This window comes from Terrapene carolina, unplaced genomic scaffold (assembly GCF_002925995.2).
Source record: "Terrapene carolina triunguis isolate 2854851 unplaced genomic scaffold, T_m_triunguis-2.0 Scaffold48, whole genome shotgun sequence".
NCBI classification, from domain to species: Eukaryota; Metazoa; Chordata; order Testudines; family Emydidae; genus Terrapene; species Terrapene triunguis.
Window position 1 is genome coordinate 4,934,002 of NW_020664399.1, and position 23,306 is coordinate 4,957,307.

Genomic DNA, 23,306 nt, shown 5'->3' on the forward strand with positions numbered 1-23,306 from the left:
CTAAATAGTCCTTAACCTGTTCTTTCACCACTGACAGTTACTCACCTCCTTCCCATACTGTTGCCCAGGACAGCAGTGTGGGAGCTGACCTTGTCTGTGAAGACTAAGGCAAAAAAAATCATTGAGTACTTCAGCATTTTCCACATCATCTGTCACTAGGTTGCCTCCCCCATTCATTAAGGGTACCACACTTTCCCTGGCCTTTTTCTTGTTGCTAACATACCTGTAGAAACCCTTCTTGTTACTCTTCACATCCCTTGCTAGCTGCAACTCCAGTTGTGTTTTGGCCTTCCTGATTACACCCCTGCATGCTTGAGCAATATTTTTATACTCCTCCTTAGTCATCTGTCCAAGTTTCCACTTCTTGTAAGCTTCCTTTTTGTGTTTAAGCTCACCAAAGATTTCACTGTTAAGCCAAGCTGGTCACCTGCCATATTTGCTATTCTTTCTGCACATCGGGATGGTTTGTCAAGATAGAGATATTCACCAGATATGTGTTAGCCCTAACACTGGCAGTGTCTCACTGCAGGAACTGATTTTGCAACACTCTGCATCTGGTGGGATCTTTGCTCTCATTTATGAAAAAGGGATTCTGCCACTTTGCTCTGAAACAGAGTATTCCTCTTTTGTTTTGCATAAGGATTGCTGCTCCATTTGCTTTTGTATATAGCCTGGTATGATTTAAATATTGGTGTTTCGGGACTATCTGACTCTGTCTGTCTCTCACCTCTGCTGTCCATTTCCACTCTACAGTGGTTTTCATAATAGTGTTAGCCCCCACCAGTTGTCTTATGTGTTAGAAATTTCCTGAGCAGTCAGCTCTTATGAGATTTCCAACCCAAGAAGGGGGAAGCTCATGGCTTGACTCAGAAAGCAGAATATGGTTACCAGCTGTGAAGTTCCCCTGTGCACTGTCTATACTCTACAGAACACAAGCCCAGAAGAGCCTATGAATGTCACTAATTCTGAACCAACCTGTCTTGGGTGGATTCAAAACAAAACAAAATGTGTTAAACTGTTGCTCTCCAATCTTCCTGCCCCCTCATGTAAATCTAATATATACATGTATGGAAGGTGGGGGGAGGGTTGGAAATATTTTGTGAAATAAAAGAATATGTTCCATACTCTTTCCTGTGCTGTTCTGTGACTCCTCCAGGTCTGTCAGTCAGGAGCTGGGACATTTCCCATAAATCATTAACTGATATGACCAGAGGCCAGACTGGTCTCCAGGCACATTAGAGCAGCCTCAGGACTGCTCTAGAAGAGGTCTCTAGAGCCTGCTATGCTAGCCTAGGATCACCAGACTGCACAACACTGCAGTTTTATCCACCTCCCCCATCCTGACATGCTGCCTCACCTTCAACCTACACCAAAGATATAATGGGGGAAGCAGATGGCATAAAGCTAGCTGTGCCAGTATTATACCAGCTGAAGAATACCTCATGCTAAGGAACTCCACAGCTGCACTTTTATGGCTGGTTTAAGGTCTTTTTGTTGTTGTTGTGAGGATCTAGCCCAAAATGTCTGCCGTATTTTGATACAACAGCTCATAGGCTACTTTATTGTTTAGGTGCTATCCCCGTAATCACATTGATGTGTGTACGTTTATTTACCCTTGGGAATATTCTTCTTCAGTAATATTGATTAACAGAACCCAGATATCATGGGGAAGAACACCATCAAAGTGCATGTATAATAAAAAGAATTAAAATACTCTTTAGATCTCATGCAAAATAGCTCACACTTTCATTATTATCATTGAAATATTTTGATATGTAGCCAAAACACTGATTACTAATCAAGCATTCACATCCCAAGAGATGTGCATTGTCTCTGTGTTTCAGTCTGCTCCTTTTCTCATTTACTGGCATGTTTGGTTTTGTTTTTTGGGTGCCTCTTTGCTTCCACAGCCCATTTGACTGCTCCCATTGGAATATGCAAAAAGGCTGTTAAACTCTGCACTGTGCTTGAGCCCAGGCCTGTCTCCACCCCTAAATTAATTGCAATAGTGGGGGGCCATCAAAGGAGGTAACTGGCAAATACCCAACACATTTGGTCTGGTCTGTAGGTAGCCAGATTTCTGAAAACATATCACTCTAGAGCGAGACAGGAAAGATTGCAAGAATTGACAGTGGTTTTCTGCCGTTATATCTAATCAGTCCCAGCATATTTCCATGGTGTACCTCAGTCAAGCTGTTTAATTTGGAGTCTAAATCTCATCTGTTTGCATAGGTTTACAGAGTGTAACAGTATAAGGCCTGGTCTACACTAGGAGTTTAAATCGAATTTAACGCCATTACATCAAATTAACTCTGCACCCGTCCACACCACGAAGCTATTTAGTTCGACACAGAGGTCTCTTAAATTCGACTTCTGTACTCCTCCCCAACGAGGGGAGTAGCGCTAAATTCGACATGGCCATGTCGAATTAGGCTAGGTGTGGATGGAAATCAATGCTAATAGCTCCGGGATCTATCCCACAGTGCACCACTCTGTTGACGCTCTGGACAGCAGTCCGAGCTCGGATGCTCTGACCAGCCACACAGGAAAAGCCCCAGGAAAATTTGAATTCCTTTTCCTGTCTGGCCAGTTTGAATCTCATTTCCTGTTTGGACATCGTGGCGAGCTCAGCAGCACTGGCAACGATGCAGAGCTCTCCAGCAGAGGTGACCATGCAATCTCAGAATAGAAAGAGGGCCCCAGCATGGGCTGATCGGGAAGTCTTGGATCTGATCGCTGTGTGGGGCGATGAGTCCGTGCTTTCCGAGCTGCGCTCCAAAAGACGGAATGCAAAGATCTATGAGAAGATCTCTAAAGCCATGGCAGAGAGAGGATACAGCCGGTATGCAACGCAGTGCCGCGTGAAAATCAAGGAGCTGAGACAAGGCTACCAGAAGACCAAAGAGGCAAACGGACGCTCCGGATCACAGCCCCAGACATCCCGTTTCTACGAGGCACTGCATTCCATCCTAGGTGCGGCCGCCACCACTACCCCACCAGTGACCGTGGACTCTGAGGATAGGATATTGTCGACGGCCGCTTCCTCGGACATGTTAGCAGACGGGGAAGATGAGGAAGGAAATGAGGAGGACGAGGCAGTCGACAGAGCTTACAACGCTGATTTCCCCGACAGCCAGGATCTCTTCATCACCCTTACAGAGATCCCCTACCAACCGTCCCCAGCCATTAACCCGGACACAGGATCAGAGGAAGGATCACTCAGTAAGTGTTTAAAACATCTAAACATTTATTTTTAACAGAACAGGAATATTAACAATATTAACAATGGGTTTTGCATGATTACTTTGCCCTAGGCGCTTAAGTTTTCAGTCCCTGGCAGTGCAACTACTGAAAAAAATCTAACATTGTCCAGTTTAGCATGATTGTTCTGCCCAAGCCACTCTACTGTTTAGTCCCTGCCAGTGCAGCTACAGTAAAATGCGGTCTATATGTCCGGGGATAGAGCTGAAATCCTCCATGGACATCTCCACGAAGCTCTCCTGGAGGTAATTGGAAAGCCTTTGCATCAGGTACCTGGGGAGAGCGGCCTTATTGGGTCCTCCGTAGTAGCAAACATTTCCGTGCCAGGAGAGAAGCAAGTACTCCGGGATCATTGCCCTGCAGAGCATGGCGGCATATGGCCCTGGTCTTTGCAGGCTTTCCCGAAGCATCGTCTCTTTTTCCGTCTCTGAAATCCTCATCAGAGTGATGTTGCTCATGGTGACCTGCTTTGAATTAGGTAGGGGAATGTTAGTATTGGGACTGCTTGCCTGTTCCTTTACAGATTAGGCATAGGAAGAAGAGGACACGGGTGGACATGTTCTCGGAACTTATGGGCTGATCCCGAGCCCAGGCAGCCCAGCAGACCCAGTGGAGGGATAACTTGTCCCAAATGCACCGATCACACATGGAACAGGAGGAGAGGTGGCGGCAGGAAGACCAGCAGGCGATTCAAATGCTGCTTGGACTAATGAGGGAGCAAACAGACACGCTCCGGCGCCTTGTGGATGTTCTGCAGGACCGGAGGCAGGAGGACAGAGCCCCGCTGCAGTCTATCTGTAACCGCCCTCCCCCGCCACCAAGTCCCATACCCCCCTCACCCAAAGTCCAAAGAAGGAGGGGCGGCAGAGTCCGTGAAAACTCTCACTCCACCCCTGCAGACTGCTCTAGTACTAGAAGGCTGTCATTCCCCAAAATTTGACAAGTCCTTTCCTTCCTGCCTCACCCAAGCCCCCGTCCAAGTTTCACCCCCCCAGTTTCATGTGTAGTTGCTAATAAAAAATACGTTTCTGTTAATTACTGTTTCCATCATGTTCTTTTAGAGGAGAGTCTGTCTGAAGGGGGGAAGGGGGTTGGTAATTGGACAGGACAGTCACCTTTACCAGGGTACAGAGGCGGGGGCAGGTTCAGCAGCAGGTCACACACACAGTGCAGTCACTAGTTACCCTGGTCAGTCTGGGAGGTGGTTTTCATGTTCTGGGGGGGGGGGGCGTTGCTCTGTGACTTTGTGGTGGGGGAGGGCAGTTAGAGATCTTATGCAGCGGTCCTTATCCTGGATCACAGAGCCGCGCAGCAGGGGATCTGTAATCGTCCTCCCCCTGCCACAAAGTCACATAGCCCCCCCAGACACAGAGTCCCGAACAGGAGGGGTGGCAGGCTCCGTTGAAACCACCAGTCCACCACTGCGGAGCCTGTCATTCCTGGAGTTTAGAAGCGTCATTTGCATCACTACACTACACCCGCTCCCCACCACAGTCTGCGTCCCAGGTTCAACACTTTACCGCGAAAACAGTAATAAAGACAACTGTGTTCATTAACAAATTTCCAGTGATTTTATTTTTAAACGTGTGTTGGAAGGGTTGGAACAGGGTGAACGGGGTATGTAACTGGAGAGGATAGTGAACATTCACTGGGTAAAGAAACGGGGGCAGGTTCAGCTTCTCTGTACACAAATTTAAAAGTCACAGGTTACCCTGCTCACTCAGGAACCTAGCTTTCAAAGCCTCCCGGATGCACAGCGCGTCCCGCTGGGCTCTTCTAATCGCCCGGCTGTCTGGCTGGGCGTAATCAGCAGCCAGGCTATTTGCCTCAACCTCCCACCCCGCCATAAAGGTCTCCCCCTTGCTCTCACAGAGATTGTGGAGCACACAGCAAGCTGCAATAACAATGGGGATATTGGTTTCGCTGAGATCACAGCGAGTCAGTAAGCTTCTCCATCTCCCCTTGAGACGGCTAAAAGCACACTCCACCACCATCCTGCACTTGCTCAGCCGGTAGTTGAAGAGTTCTTTTTCAGTGTCCAGGGCGCCAGTATAGGGCTTCATGAGCCAGGGCATTAGCGGGTAGGCTGGGTCCCCGAGGATGACTATATGCATCTCCACATCCCCAAGAGTTACTTTCTGGTCAGGGAAGTAAATACCTTCCTGCAGCCATCTAAACAGACCTGAGTTCCTGAAAACACGAGCGTCATGAACCTTGCCCGGCCATCCGACGTTGATGTTTGTAAAACGTCCCCTATGGTCCACCAGTGCTTGCAGCACCATTGAAAAGTAGCCCTTTCGGTTAATGTACTGGCTGGCCTGGTGGTCCGGTCCCAGGATAGGGATGTGAGTTCCATCTATAGCCCCACCGCAGTTTGGGAATCCCATCGCGGCGAAGCCTTCTATGATGACCTGCGCGTTTCCCAGGGTCACTACCTTTGAGAGCAGTACCTCAACGATTGCGTTGGCTACTTGCATGACAACAACCCCCACGGTAGATTTGCCCACGCCAAAGTGATTTGCGACTGACCGGTAGCTGTCTGGCGTTGCAAGCTTCCAGAGGGCTATGGCTACTTGCTTCTGGACAGTCAGGGCTGCTCGCATCCGGGTGTCATTGCACTTCAGGGCAGGGGACAGCAACTCACAAAGTTCCAGGAAAGTCCCCTTCCGCATGCGAAAGTTTCGCAGCCACTGTGATTCATCCCAGACCTGCAGCACTATGCGGTCCCACCAGTCTGTGCTTGTTTTCCGGGCCCAGAATCGCCGTTCCACAACATCAACATGACCCATTGCCATCGTGATGTCCTCGGCACTGGGTCCAGTGCTTTCTGACAGGTCTGTGCCACTCTCAGACTTCAGGCCCTTACCGCGCTGCCGTAGCCTCCTCGCCTGATTTCTCTGCATCTGCCTCTGGGAAAGGTGGATGATAAGCTGCGAGGTGTTGACAACGGCCATAACTGCAGTGATGGTCGCAGCGGGCTCCATGCTCGCAGTTCTGTGGCGTCCACGCTGTCACTGACCAGAAAAGTGCGCGAACTGATTTCCCGCCGGCGCTTTCAGGGAGGGAGGGCGGTAGTGACGGACGGATGACGACAGTTACCCAAAAGCACCCTCGACACATTTTTTACCCAGAAGGCATTGGCGGCTCGACCCAGAATTCCAATGGGCAGCGGGGACTGCGGGAACTGTGGGATAGCTGCCCACAGTGCACCGCTTCCAATGTCAACGCTTTCCCCGTTAGTGTGGACTCACAAAGTCGAATTACTGTCCTTAGTGTGGACACACACGTTCGATTTTGTAATATCGATTCCACATATTCGATTTAAGTAAAATCGAACTACTCTCGTAGTGTAGACATTCCCTAAGAGTGTTCTTTTCATATATCTATTTGAGACATTTTACAATGCACAGTTGTTGGAATTTGTAATTATTCTATATGTTTTACTGTAAGAGAGCTCATTTCCCCCCCCCCCCCCACTGATATATAGCTGAGCTCTACAAAGAAAGAAACTGGCAGGACACATGTTTCTGAATCGTAATCAGGGGTCTTGAAACATTTTACATGTTAAAGTTCCATGTGTTTGTGTGTGTGTTGCAAAACTTGACCTTATTCCTTTTGCAAAGGCTATGTAGACAGAAGAACTAGCTTTATACAGCTTTTAATGGGGGTGGAGGGTAGGGGGATTCTGTTTTCTGCAAACGTCAGATTGTGCCATCCTTACTCATGATGAGCAGCACCTTACTCTGTGAGTAGTCCCATCAAACTGAGTGGGACTACTCATTGAGTAAGGCTCTCTGCAGTATTAGCAATGGTAATGGAATCTGGCCTTATTCCATAGTTATTATGAAAATTTTGTTTCAGTGGAAGACCTCTGCATTTGGTATTTCACTTCAGCAATAATCCATGACAAAAGAATGGGAGAACATTGAGGAACTGGCTGCAGTCTGAATACGAAATTCCACTGTGATGTATTAGAATCAAAAGTGGTGCACTCATTAAGACAAATACATATTTTCTGTGAAATACCACTAACTTTTGTCTACATGTAGTCTTCCTGTTTGTATGTTCCTTTCTTCATACAATAAGTGATATTCCTTGAAATGTTTATATATGTGGATATGTACATATTGAACAGAGGCAAATTGGTTGTGTCACAAAAATCCTTTTAATGTCTCACCGTGAAAGGGCAAAGTCTTCAACCTGCTCTTAGCGTGGCACAGACAAACACTGGGCTAGGTTCCAAAACTCAACCTTCTTTTGTAGTTTCCCTTTATTTTTAACAACACAAACAAAACTTAGCTTGAGCTTTTTTTTATGAACAGGTGGATTCTAGTGTTTTCCCTCACACAACAAATCATTTTCACAGCTCTCAGCACTGGTAACTTGTCTTTGTGTTGGGGAATTCTATTAGAACAAGGAAAGATGAATGCTCCCATCTCAAGCTGTGGAATGAGAGCAGCACCATCCTGCAAATATGTCTTGCAGAATGTCTAATCCTCCTCCATAGTATGAGATGGGGAGCCATTTTACTGGAGCTGAGACCTGGGGAGAGGATCTGGTGTTTAGAGTCTGATTTTTCAAAAGGTCAGGAATGCAAAGGCACATAGAAAAGTCCAAGTGCAAATGTATACCTATTTTTCATGTGCAGTTACCATAGTTGTTCATGCAAATCAAATATTTGTGCAACAGCACCGATGGTAATTAGTGCATGCAAATATGTAGCAGTGTTTCTGCCTTGATATTTGTATGCACAAATACCTTTTTGTGTGTAAAATTACTGGAAAATTAAGTGCAAACATTTACACTTATTTTTGCATGAATATTTATATACCTGATTCTTAGGTTGGATCTGATTTCAGTATTATCTTCATACCAATCTGTTTTTTTAAACTAAAAGGCAGAAAAACAATTCTGCTGCACAGATCCTAGTTACTGCATAGGTATGTAACATAAATATTAATATATTTTACATGAGGTGGTACTACTTACTGGAAAGGACACAGATGCTTGCAGCACTATTATACCCACATAATCAATGCAGGCCTAAGGTGTATTTTTATTTGCATTGATAGGTTGCAATATCTGCAGCTGAGGGATGTTCAGCTTTATGCACAGGAATATTTCATTTCAAGCAGAAGCATTTTATTTGTTTAATAATGTAGGATTATTTATTCAGTAGGTGCCAAATCCTGGACCTATACATTGTAGGGTAAACTGGTAGCGACCTCTATATTTAGGTTGCCCAAACCCTTCTATTATAAATTATGCTTGTAACACTTTCTGAAAAATTCTAAAGCCTCCATAGTTTGCAGCAGGCCTTTCAAATTTGGCAGGGAGAAAGTACTTGGGCTAGAGAAGTGCCTTTTCTTAATCACATGGAATTCCATTCAGGTTTAGCTGAGTTCTAAACTGTTAAAGTAACCTTTTCTCTTTTGTCACTTGTGCTCCACAGGAAAATTTTGGTAATATGCCAGAATAAATGAAAACAAACATTCTAAAGCCTTGGACCCTGCTGCCTCTAATGCAGCAGCAGCAACACATTGCACTGGGCATACCTGGATGTTGCCAGAGCATCTGTAGCTGCAGATGGTGAGATGGAGGAAGACAGCTGGACCAGGCTTCCTTGTCCCTTTATCTTACCTACCACACCAGGCACATTACCTCAATGTCCCATCTACACTCATTCTCTCCCTTGCCTGAAAATGAACAATCCTGGATGTTGCTACTGTTGTGGATATAAACAAATTCTCCAAAAACCTAGGAATTTATATATAAAATACCCCTATGTTTAAAAATGTTATTTAGGTTACAAAATCCTCAGAAGTTAGGAAATGCCATTTTAACTGTTTCCAGTACAATTTTAATTCAGCCCCCTTGTGTGTAAACACTGAAACAATTTTAAATGATGTAATCACATCCTATTTTTTTTCCACAGGACCTCTGTTTCATTCAAGTCACAAGTTGGATACACAAGTGGGCTGAATTAAGTTTGCACAAGCAACTGTAAATCTGGCATTCCCTAACTTTCAAATGTTTGACTTTGCAGCTGAATTTTATTTTAATAACATTTTATATTTATAGTAGATTAAAACCCCATAACCATTAAATGATAAAAGTATAAAATTAACTGGACCTAATAGACGTGACTGGATAACAGAAGTGGATCTGAGTTGCAAAGTTTGGATCAGTATGCAAACACACCAAAAGACAGTGTGTCAGCTCTGGGATTTCACCACCTCCCATCTACAAGGGAAAGAGACAATAGATTAAATTCGACCCTGGCATTATTGGGCACAGTTTCTTTTTACTACAGCGAGAATGACATCTGATTAGCCTGGGCTCAACTTGACCTGGTAAAATGAATGGTGGGTACATCTATGATAACGACATGAGCTTGTTTACTAGAATTTAAATATCTGATGCAGCTATAGTCTTTTCATTTTACTCTTCAGATAGAGCTAAAGACCAATCAAATTGTAAAACAACTTCTCTTAGAACTGGCAGCTATATGAAGAAGTTAAAATAAAAATGAAAAAGACGCTATGACATTTTATACTGCAGGCGCTAACATAAGCTAACAAAAAATTTCCTCCTCCTAGTTCCACCTCAGGGCAGTGGCAGAGACATTTCTGCTTGCACTCATGAATTCCAAGCTAGTATGAAAATGCTGACTGTGTTCTTTGCAAGTGGACTGGAACTAGGTTCTGACAAAAAACACATTCTGGGGAAAAGTCCTTGAGTTAGAGACACTTGCATTTGTATTTTCACAGTCATTTTGCACTGAACTGGAACTTTAGTATGCACAGGAATTTTTTCTCCCATACTAATAACAGGATATTTTCCATTACCAGGGATGGGATTTTAACGCTGTGACCAAAACTGATTTTCATTCCGGGTCTGACAGTTTCTTCAAATGTCTGTGGTGCCAGAGTGGAACAAGACACTGCTTCATCAATGGTATTTTATTCACTTACACTTTCAACATAAATTTGTATAAATTGTCACTTAGGCAGAGCTGATTTTTGAATTCTGTAAAATTTGATGATGAAGGAGGCCCCCAATTTGCATATCAGTCCATATTTAATGTGAGACTTTGGAGTATACTGGTGAGTGAGAGACAGGAGTATTTGTGAGGAGGAAGAGAGTCAGGGAGGGGACCCTGCAAGAATAACCTCTCTGGGGACTGCCAAAATCCTGAAGCCAGAACTGGGTAAACTGTTCAGACAGATGTCTAAGACACAGGTCAGCCATATTCCATTACTCCAAATGAAACTTGAGCATTGTAACTTTGATTTGGAAAATGCAGGATTATTAACGGAACTACGCAAATTTTTGCAAGTTTGGTTCAAAAGGATCTTTTTTTCTTCATGAGAACCTGCCAGCATGCCCTAAACTTTCAAAAAACCTCATTTTTCCCACTGTTAAACCTATAAACAGTTTGGCTTCAGTGGTTTCTGGAAACAGGTGTGTGTTTAGGCATGATCCCTGATGTAACAAGAGAACTGATCTCAGGATAGAACAAGGGGCTGTAATTAGAAGAGCCAGACTATAAAATGGCATTGAGTAGTTTCCACTAACTGGAAATATTACAGAAGATAATAACAAAATGGAAAGGCAACTGCCTGCAAGAGTCAGACAGAAACAAAAGTTGGAAGATAATGTTTTATGTCTGATGTGTTTTAGAGAGACAAGGTGGGTGAAATAATATCCTTTATTGGGCCAACTTCTCTTGGTGACTGAGACAAGCTTTTGAGCTTACTCAGAGCTCTTTTTCAGGCCTGGTAAAGGTACTCAGAGTGTCAGCTAAATACAAGGTAGAACAGATAAGAAGTTAACACAGGTTGCAAGAGACCATTCAAGTTAACACCTCTGCAGCTGTAGGACAAAAGGCAGTTATGGATTCCAGATTGTTGTAATATCCAGATCAGACAGATCAGTGCTCTCTCTCTCAGAAAAACCAGGTGTAAATGGCTTCTGTGGAGCCCCGCTGGCACTCTTGATCACATGGGATAAACCAGTGTAATCAGGAAAATAAGAGAAATACTATCTATCTGACTTCCCTTCTGTGATGTGACTTAGCCCAACAAACCAGGCTGAAACTAAATATAGTGGTACAAATTCCTGCACAGATATGTAGAGTTTGCAGATAATTACAAAGCGGCTTCAATCTCAGTAATAATTCTCTGATGTCTTTCCACAGTGGTTCAGATGACCCTCTTGATCACAGAGCCAGTCAATGAAAGAAGGGTGCAATAGAGAACTCAGAACACAAGGAAGCTTCTACACTGTGGGTATCCCTGGCCCCAGGAACAACAACTCCTCCAGATCCACACACTCTTATAATTTATATTTGCCACTTTGGAAGCTCCAAACCTTGCTGTGAATGTATTTAGACTGGGATATTCAAAAAGTCCTGGTTCAGTTGGTAGTCAGTGTCAAGTTCCAGCCCAGCTCCTTTATCCACAGAAACAATATGGCATCCAGATTCTAGGATTTTTAAGTAAATACCATAGGGTTCGGCTCTCTGAATGGATGAGTGTTTGATAATTCTGCCCTCCTGAAAGGAGAAGCAAATACCAAACAAGGAGAGCCAGAAACTACTCCCACTATATTATGTTTAGTCTCACTGATTGCTCACACAAGCTTGGATACCCTAATGAACTTTACCTAGTAGAAGGCCTTGGGCCAAAGCATAACTATAATAATTACTGAAGGGAAGGAAGGAGAGACGAAAAAGATCTGTTAGCACAAAGTAATGATATACTAGGGAGGAGGAGGGAATTATGAGACAAAGGGGAAGAAGGGAGAAAGATAGAAAGAAGATATCTTGGGGGTTGATGTAACTAAGGCCAACTGAACATAGGAGAAGTGAGTAAATGAAATGCATATGTGAGAACACTATAGGAAGAAAGAGCAAAAGGAAACAATATGGTCGAGGAATAAGTTTGCTGGAATGAAGAATCAAGCTTAAATTTACTGATTATTTACATGAGACAGAGATATTGAGGAACAGAAAACGGGTGGAGGGAGGGTTGGAGGGATACAGAAAGGCAGACATTATCCTGAAAAATGATTGAGGAAGATATTCAACAGAAGATTGAAAAATGTTAAATGCTAAAATATTCTAATGAAATGTCTTTCAGTAATAGTTTATTCTGTCTTATCTAATGGAAGGGGGAGCAAATTGATTTCCCTATCTCTGGGATAATTCAACCCTTTTCCTGGAGAGTGCTATTTTATTCCATTGCTGTCAGGAAGGACTTTTCTCTGTTGTTCATCAAGGAAACTTGAAGACTGAAATTTTAGGGCCTTACAATGATTACCAATTTTAATTGTTTAAATTTTGTTTCTGGAAACCAAACAAAAGAATTAGACCTCAGTGAATTGCATGCAAAGTCTTCTGTTTCACACAACAGCCATTTTTTCTGTTGTCATGTTCAGGAAAATGTGCTTAGGATATTTTTTTCTGACAATAAGAAAATAAATGTTTTCAGATCTCTAGAACTTAAATATGGCTGAGTGGATTTTGCTTGTTTGTTTGGGGGGGGGGTTGTTTTGTTTATCTAACACAACTTCCTTGAGGAGAGGAAAGATGAACAATCTTAGTTCAAAAGATGAATGTTGTGGAAAATTATGAGCATGTGAAAAATAGGTTATAGGGAACACTTTTGCAGCCTTCACTCCTGCAGCTGTTATCTGGCAACTGCTATAATGAAGGAAAAAATTAACATCTCTATTCCCTGACTGAAACAAGATTCAATAAAGCTGTTATGATTCCCTCCAAACCTAGGTGAGCAGCCTCAGATGTTAGATGAAGAGTGACAATATTCCTATGTTCCATGTCTAAGTTGCACAATACTTACAGACACATTTTATGAAAAAAATATAAAGGATAACTGTGTGTGTGCGGCAGGGTGCAGGAAACTACCTGGTTCCCAATGAACAAAGTGTTAACTGAAGTTCAGCTCCATCTTTACCCTCATAATAATGTGTTCAGGAGTGGGCTTGTAAGATAGTCTTTTTGGGAAAGGGGTGAGATTGGGGAGAAAATGCTATTTGGAAGGTAAGTATCCACAATCAGCGTCAGAAACTCCTAGCTGTGTTTCCTGGGGGGTTTTGTTTGTTTTTTTACTTCCTAACCTCCCCACTCTCCATGTTAACATCTTTAATCCATAGGGAAAAGATCTTTTTATTCTTGATCCTGCACTGAGGTCTACATGAACAGAGGTCCATGGGATTCTGCTCACCCACAGTTCAGTATGGGGTCAGGAGGTAGGCTGGCAGGTCATAGTCTTGGTTTATAGTAGCCTCTATTTACAAAACCTATAGTAGGCATTTCTGATGCACCATCACTTTAGTTGCTAGGTTCCCCTATGACAATGGTTCTCAAAGTTATTTGATCAGCCCCCCTTCTTTGTGTCTAGTTGTTTACGCCCCATCCCCACAAGTACATATACCACCACCCAGCTCTGAAGGCCGAGCAGTGAGCAACAGCTGCTGGCTGGTTGTGCAGAAGTACGGGCAACAAAGTGAAAAGTGATATTTGTAATAACATTTCACAGTAGACTTAGCACCCCATTGCCACCGTTACTTCTGCACTGCTGCTGCCAACCCAGGGCTGACAGCCAGAACCCTGCTGCCTCGGGAGGGTTGGAGAACCCAAGCCTGGACTGCTTCCTGGTGAGGGATTGAGGTGACAGGGAAGGAGAGCCTGAGTTTGGATGGTGGGGCTCTGGCTGTCCCCTTTATTCACACCTCCTGGGTGTGCACACCCCTTCTGCACCAGCACCAGCCACCCAGGGCTGAAAGCCAGAACTCTAAATAAATAAATAAATAAATAAATAAAAAAAAGAGCCCACAGCCCGCGCCTCACATGACACATTCCCATGCTTCCCTTGGGAGGCCTGCCCCATTGTTTGAGAACTGCTGACCTATGATGTGGAATGTTTTCCACTGGATGTGTGTCCAATCATCTTACTCAATTTTTATTTCTTTGCTATACTTTCTTTTGACCTGGTTTTAAAATAAAACAGAGATGTTTGATGAGCCTCTGGTAGTGTGAAAGGAAAGTTGTTCTTCTAATTCTAGTGTGAAAAATGTTCTCTACCTCTTGAACAATTTATATGCAGCATATACTGAAGTATGTATTGATCAATAGTGATTTATTTATGTGCTTTTCTGTGGCATTCATCACTATAGTGTACTATTGAATGTAGCCACATGACATGACATTTTAGGGTACCCTCAGAAAAGGTAAGTGACTTGCTCAAAGTCAAACAAGAAGTCTGTAATGGAGCTGGAAACTGAACCAGTCCCCTGTTTCCCTCTCGAGTGCCTTAATCAAAACAAAAATCTGTTATTATACATTATTCTAACAACATTTATGGCATTAATCACAAAACAGAAAATGTATAGGGAGAATTTGCATCCATTCATAATGCTGTAACTGTCATTGTTGATTTTTTTTTTTTGAGTTATTCATGTATTGAAGAGAAATTGCTGATTGGGGAGCAGGGACTCATATGGGATCCATGCTACAAAGAGTTAACTTTGGTTTTACACAACACAGAAATGCAGTAAATTCTGTCCTGTAGTTTCCTGCTTTGATCAAAGGCTAGTACTCCACAGTAGTTGTCCTGTGGGCCATTAGTCCCATGTTTACTGATTCAGTTTTGGCTTTGGACCAGGGCTAAGACCTCCCAACTTGAAGTCTTTTTTTTTTCTTACAGATAATATTTCTTGCATTTAAAAGACATCTTTAAAAAAATGTTGACAAGAACAGATTTAAATGATTCTGGTAACTAGAGCTATACTTTGCAATCAGCTTTGCTTTGAAACCATGTTTAGAATATCAAGTGAATTATATCATAAAACTACCCCTTTGAAGAGAAATAAGTGTGGACAATTCTTACAGGCTAAGATTTTACTTTGGGTTTATTTTTGTTAAATATTTATGTATTTTTTAACTTTTTGCAACAAAAAAGATATTTCAAAGTTATAATACAGGATTTTGGCTCAGATACTACAAAGGAGCCTAAAAAGGTGCCTAAATACCGGTAAGGATCCAAACCTTACAGTCAGGTTTTTTTAATGAGTTTATGTGACTCCTTTATTCTGCTTGGATCTATTAAAGACCCTATGTCAGTGGAGGAAGTTAGAACTGCCTGTTCGCAGCTATGAGGGAACTGTGCAAAATACCCCAGGACAATGAGTCTGTGTCCACGTCAGCTGGCTAGTGTCCACGCTGTGGAACTAAAAAGAACAGTGTAGACGTCCCACTTGGGCTGGAGCCCAGACTCAGAAACCTAGCAAGAAGGGTGGGCCAGTACTTACCCATCAAAAGTATCCTATTTAGTACTGAGTCATTCAGGGAACGTGGAGTACATCTCTCTGAAAGGGGTGCTGACTTATTTTTGGCCAGTGTTAGGGAGGGAATTATTAGCTATTTGGGAACCTGGCTCGGGGTCGGAAGGGATGGGAGGGTGATCAGGGGGGCAGAAGGCAGCCAAGTTAATTGCTGGTGCCTGCTTACGGCAGGTGTCAAGTGTGGGTGCTCATTATGAGGGGACACAGTTCCCTGATAAACTGGAGTTGGAATGAACTTAAGGGAAGACATCCCCTAAAGAAGCTGGGAGTGGGCTTGGGGATCCTAATGTCTGATGCAATGGGGAAACAACTCTCTTTCCCGGGTTTCTTAATCCTCTGTGACCAAGGTGCCCCATGCTGGCAACAGATGTAGGGTACACAATTATGAGTCTATACCCAGGAATTTGCCTAGACATGCCTAGATGGGCAAGTTTCCCCTGTGATTGCCATATTCAGGATATTTCACTGAAGGAGGTCATGCGTGGTCTCTGCCGAAAGTTAAAAACTTGTTGGTTGTCATGGTTATTGAGGGATGTATGTAAGGACAATATTTTAGGACTTATGTGATATGTAGAACATTATGTTCCAAAGCTGCTGGAGGTAAAGCTAGTCACCACGAACCAGACGGTTCTTTGAGCTAACCCAATCAGGAGTGAGAACAATTGACATCTTTTAACCCAGCCCACCAAGTGTTTAGAATCTAGACCAGGTGCATGCTTGAGCCTTTACAAAGCACAAAAGAGCCCAAGAAAAAGATCTTGAATAGTAAGGCCATCAGGGATGAACTGAAATTAAGGAAACACCCTGATTATGAAAAGAAACAAAAGGTCTGGAACTGTACTATAGGGCAAAGAAGGTCACAAGATGTCACCCATTATGACACTCTGTCAGCATGAGTGTCTTACAAAAAATGGATTCCAGCTCTCTGGATTGGACAGGAACTGTCTGTAGTGACCATTGGGTAAAGAATACCTTGATAGACAGGAAAGGAACTTATTAATAAGTATAGACTCTAGATTGTGTCTCATATTTTTCTTACAGCTGTTAAACATATTTCCAGTCCTCATACTTGCTTCTATTTGAATAGTTATCTTACATTTTTTCAAACTTCTGTTTGGTTTTACTACAGACAACTAAATTGCTGTGTGCTAAGGAGAGTGTTGAAATGAGATGAAGCTAGTTGTAAGGACCCATGGGTTCCTGGGCAGCTCTCACATCTGGCTGCCACTGGGCAGCTCACCAGAACTATTGGAAGAAAGGGGCTAGTAGTGCTCCCAGAGGCACTACCCACAATGATTCTGATTGGGGACAATGACTGGCCCCACCAGTTGGCCCAGCCATACTATTTAAGGCAGAAGGAAGCACAGAAGGTTGCCTGACCGACTGAGAGACCTCTTCACTGGCTGCTGCACTGGATCTGACTCTTGCTTGATCCCTGGTTTCTGATTCTGGCTCTGATCCTAGCTTGGTTCCTGATTCTGACTCTTTCCCCAGGCTTGGTTTCTGGTTCCTGACTGTGGCTTTGACCCTGATTTGCACTATGCTTGACCTCCCTGCTTTGACCACTGGGTCATACTGCCCAGGTCCCAGTGCTGGGGTAGCTCTGCCAGGCATAGATCCAGCATAGTTCCTCTTGCCTAGCAATGTAGGCACAGGCTGTGCAGTTGACCACTCAAACCAGACGTTGCAGGAGCAAGTGCTCCAACTTTGCACTGAGAATTTGGTGATTTGGATCCAATCTTATGCACCACCACACCTGAACCAGCACCCATGATCCCCCTGCCAAAGCATTTTCATGGGGATGCCAAAGAATCAGTGCCACTTCCAGGTCCTTCCTCACCCGCAAACACACTCCTTTGATGCATCCATGTCAGACTAGAGAAGCATTGGACTGGGCCTCCCCTTTACTTATGATTTAGTCTGGTGGTGTCTAATTGGGGCATCTTCTAGCAGGCAATATCAGCCATCTTTGATTATCCCAATTGTGCTCACACCACAGAAGCTGCCCTGTGTACACTCCAGCAAGGTCAAGCTATAGGTGCTTCCTATACTGTGCATTTCCCATGGCTCACCTCACATGCAGCCTGGAATGAGGCAGCCCAACTGTACCAGTTCTGGTGAGGCCTGTAAGAAGAAATCAAGGATAAGCTGTCCCAGATCAAGACCCTGGCAGATCGGGATGCTTTTATTGATCTTACCACTTGCATGAATAATTGATTGCGGGAATGGCAGGAGGACAGAAGCAGAATGAACCATTTCCCAGGGACCATGAGCGAGAGTACACAGCCCCATCTTGACCCCCAACTCCCCTCCTAGTACAGAGATCACATTGTATTTAAAAACACCAAAAAAGAAAATAAATGGCCTACCATCACACTGGTAGCATGACTGCCCATAGAATTTATGGCATAGCATTTATGCAGTGTTGAAGCCCAAGTTAGCCACCCTGTGGGTTTACTTTCAAGAAAACCTGACCAAGAGATTTATTCACAAATCCACCTTGCCCACTGGGTGCCAGTACTCTTTGTGAAGAAGAAGGATGGAAGCCTTAGATTGTGTGGATTACTCGGCTGTGAACCAAATCACAATCAGGAATGATTATCCACTGCCACTCATCCCCGAGCTGTTGGACCTTGTGGAGTTTGCCTTACCTGCCAAGGGGAGTACCATTTGGTATGCATTACAGCAAGGAATGAATTTAAAAAACTGCTTTTTGAACAATATATGGTCACTGTGAATATCTCCTAATGCCATTTGGTTTGAAAAATGCACCCATCACATTCCAGCATTTCAACAATGATCTGTTTGGAGATGTGATGGAGCAGTATGTGGTGGTATATCTGGATGACATTCTGATTTTCTCTGATGGTGCAGAACAGCACACCCTGCATGTCCTCGAAAGGCTACACCAGCATGGCCTAAAATGCATATTAATTTCTGCCCCCAGACTGGTCCATCCTGATCCCACGTAAGCCTTCACTGTGTAAACAGGATCCTCCAATGTGACAATCGGGGAAGCACTTTCCCAGAGTTGTACCCAATACCCAAAAATGTATTGGATCCATGTGCTTTCTATTCCAGGAAAATCACCCTGCAGGACAAATCTATGAAATCCTGGACAAGGAGCTACTTGTGAATAAGACTGCCTTTAGGAATGGTGTTACTATCTTGAGGGGGCCTGGTACCCAGACCAGGTGTATGCCAACCATAATAACTTGGAATATCTGTGCAGTGCTAAGGCCCTTAATCAACAACCACTTCACTGGGCCCTGTTCTTCTCATGCTTATATTTTATTTCCTGTCACCTGGGCCTAAAAATAGCAAGCCTGATGCAATATCCCTGAACAGAGAGCATCTTGCTGCCTGAAAGGCCCAAGCCCTGAAGCCTCAATCATCCTCAAGCTCCAGAACTTTCTTTGGACTGTCCCCTGTCAAGACCTCCTTACCTAGATCCGGTTGGCCTCAACCAAATTATCCCCGCAACAAACAGGAAGCATTAAACTAGGAGGCCTCCAACATCTATAATGGGATATTCTATGTGTTCTCCCTTGAGGGCTGTCGCTCTGCAAGCATGCCACAGCTTCCCTCAGGTAGGGCATTCGAAGACCCAGCAGCTTGCTGCACAGTTCTTTTGGTGGTGCCTCATGCAAGTCACAATACAGACGTATAAAAGCAACGAGGAATCCAGTGGCACCTTAAAGACTAACAGACTTATTTGGGCATAAGCTTTTGTGGGTAAAAAAGCCACTTCTTCCTACGAAAGCTTTTTACCCATGAAAGCTTATGCCCAAATAAATCTGTTAGTCTTTAAGGTGCCACCGGACTCCTTGTTGTTTTTGTGGATACAGACTAACATGGCTACCCCTGATACTTAATACAGACCAATATCGTATCCTGTAACACCTGTGCCAACATGCCACCTGATAAAGAACCATGAGGTACCATTCAGACTCTGAGCACTTATCTCCCTAGACTTCATAGTGGAATTACCTGAATCCAACTGATTTACGGGAATCCTGACTGACGGTTGTAGACCACTTCTCCAAGATGGTCCACTTTGTTTGCTGAATCGGCCTGCTTTCCTCCTGTCTCTGGGTGGACCAAGTTGTTCACCATCCTGGTCTTCCATCTCCAATCATAGCCCACAAGTTGTCTGCTGTTTCTGGTGGGAGGCCAACCTAATGCTCCAGCCACTCATCCACCTACTGCTCCCAGACAAATGGCCAAATGGGGAGAACAAATAAAAATCTGGACCAGTATCTCTGGTGCTGTATACATTATCACCAGAATGATTGGTCTTCTCTACTACCCTTAGAAGAGTTTGTGTACGATAACACAGAACATGCAACTACAGTAAAAAGTCCTTTCTTTTCAAATTATGGGTTCCACCCTCATTTCCATCCAGAGCTATAAATAACTTCCACCAACCCCTCAGCTGCAATCTGGGTACAACTGATATGCCAGACCAAAGAGGACCTGAAAATCCAGCCGAAAGATGCTAAGAGAAGTTCCGAACGCTATACTGATCAACGTCAGCAGCAAGACCCTGTATTCTCTGTGGGCCAGAAGATTTGGCTCTCAACCAAACACATACACATGCATAGGCCATCCCACAAACTAGAGTACAAGTTCTTTGACCCCTACTAAATTCACTGCCAAATCAATCTAGTCATCTTCCATCTCCACCTACTTTAGTCCCTCTGGATAAACCCAGTCCTTCACTACTCCCAATCATCCCTCCCTCCGGTGCATGTCCAGGATCAAAACGAATGTATCATTCATGAAACTCTCAACTCCAAAAGAAAGTGGGTCAAACTTTAGCATTTGGTCAACTGGGAGGGTTACAGACCAGAAGAATATTTCTGGGAGTCTGCTGACAACATACATGTCCCCAGTCTAGTGAGGGCCTCCCATGACTCTCATCCTGGGAAATCAGGCCCAAGGCCTCCCTGAGGGTGCCTTAGGGGATGGAGTGAAGTAAGAGCCCCAGAATCTTGAACCCAGGCTCACACTTTGGCTGCCACTGGGAAGCTCACCCAGAACTACTGGAAGTAAGGGGCTTTTTTTACTATTTAAGCCAGAAGGAGGCACAGTAATTAATAGACTTTCTGATTGGGTGCTGCACCAGACCTGACTCTTGCTTGATCCCTATTTCTGATTCTGACTCTGATCCCTGGTTTGAATCCTGGTACCTGACTGGCTCTGACTACCAGGCCTGATCACCTATTCCCTGGCCCTGACACTAGTGAACTGGGGACCATTACATCCATGGAGGAAGTGGATCTGTGTTTAGTGCGGGTGTCAAGAAGTTGAAGGACTGGGCACTTGTAATGTAGTGGCATGTAGAGATTGAAGGGATCTGAGCCCCAGAGCCAGAACAGCACTCGGGGGCTAACTAGTTCTATAGATTTTAGGTTATCTCTAGGTTATCTCTGCTCTGCTCTGCCCTGAGGACTCACCTAGGGAAACAAAGGGCGACGGTGTGCAAATTGCTAGCTGCAGAGGGAAAGAGCCAGGCTTGTAAAGCCCAGCTTATTGATTTGTGTTGCCAGTAGCCCGTAGTTTGGGGCACATTTCACAAGTGGGAAAAAGCAACAACCTCTTGTGCTATAAGTAGGTATTAGTGATTTACTCTGTACCCCAGAGGAAACCCTGAAAATGGCACACCCTCCTATCAGGGGAAGGTGGTGAAGTCCCAGCAATTGGCTGAAACCAAGCTTGGAGGGGTGGAGGACTGATGGTAGCCTTCCCCAAATAGGTGGAAACAATTAAGGAAGAAATCATGACCTGCACTGTACAAGTTACTGACAGATAATCCCCAAAGAAGTTAAGTTCATAAAGTTGTGGCCTAATTAAACCACATCTCTTGCTTCTTGTCTTTCTTCCTGCATGTCCAGGAGAATATGTACCCTATGATAGTGAACTTAGAACTGTTTGATATAACTTAGAACCATTTGGCCATGAAAACCAGGAAGCAGTAACAAGCTCCCTGAAGTGCCATCCTGCATCTAGCAGATCTTTGTTGCAGGAGAGACTCTTACCCTATATTTTTTTCAGGTAAGGTAGGTATAAAATTATAAATCTATTTCCTTTTAGCTCAATAATTTTCTTCGATCAATCATACCTGTGTTCCTTTCTAGTACAAACAGGACATGCTTATCATCATCTGGGTCTAAACAAACATGGAACTTCCATTAACTTTGAAATTTGAATGCAAGATAAGTGGAGACTAGATACCATAGTGCTGTTTTGCTTTGAATCTATCCTTAGAGGAAAGTGCACATTGGTATGTATAGCCACCCAAAGGGTATAGCCCACCAACTGTACAACCATCTTTTGCATATATTTACTTAGCCTCCTGGGGAGAAAACATGTTTAGTCTAAATTTTGAGCCAGCGAGAAAGATAGATTCTATAGCAATGAAGCCCTACTAACGTTCTGGGAAATATTTGAGAGAGGATAAAGAAAAAGGCTATGCAGCACTTTCTCTAATACCATTTGTACATGTTCTTTGACTAAAATTTCACAAAAAGAATTAAAGGGGGGGAATAATCCATGAAGTTAATGACGGGGAAAGGATATGAGTAATAAGATAATATAAAAGGCTTAACAAGGGTATAATAGATGCTTTGAAATTAGTGTTTTCTGATAAATTGCTTATAATAAAGTCAATGTTATAGGGAATGTTAGTGGATTCATTTCACACAGGAAGGAAGTTTAGTTGCAATTTCTATACAATATTACTTATACTCCTCCTGTAGCTCAATACTGAATGCAAATTGAGTCATATACTAGATGCATTCCTACAGTACAGGCATTAATGGCTCTATTCATTATTATTTTATTTCATGTTATTCTGTGATGCATCATCTGTTAGAATTGCAGCACCTTTATTCTGCCTGAAATATTTAGGGGGTCAAGGATCTTGACTAACTGAAAACATGGGAATGGATTTACAGACTTCTGGTTCTACCTCATCAAAAACCATTCCAGCAGTGGAACACTTTAATCTTCTAGATGTAAAGGTTCATGTCTCAGAATCAAATAGCAAATCAGAAATCATGCTAATAATTAGACAGGACAAAATATTTCCTTTTGTATTCTCTCAAGAAATTTTTTAGACAGGCATTCAAATCAGTCTAAAGCTGGAGCAAATGTACTCTGCATCCACAAACTGACAGCCTGTTTTATGTTTAGGGCCCTACCTAATTCGTGGCCATGAAAAATGCATCACAAACTGTGAAATCTGATCTCCCCTTTGTGAAATCTGGTCTTTTGTATGCTTTTACCCTATACTATACAGATTTCACAGGGGAGACCAGTGTTACTCAAATTGGGGGTCCTGACCCAAAAGGGAGTTGTGGGTGGGTGGAGTCACAAGGTTATTTTAGGAGGGTTGTTGTATTGCCACCCTTACTTCTGCGCTGCCTTCAGAGTTAGGTGGCCGGAGATCAGTGGCTGTTGGTCAGGAACCATGCCATCCTTACTTCTGCGTTGCTGCCTTCAGAGCTGGACAGCAGGAGAGTGGCAGCTGCTGACTGAGGGCCCAAATCTGTAGGTAGCAGCACAGAAGTAAGGGTGGCAATACCATACCATGCTATCCTTATTTCTGTGCTGCTGCTGGTGGTGGCTCTGCCTTCAGTGCTGGACTCCCGGCCAGAAGCCACTGATCTCCATCT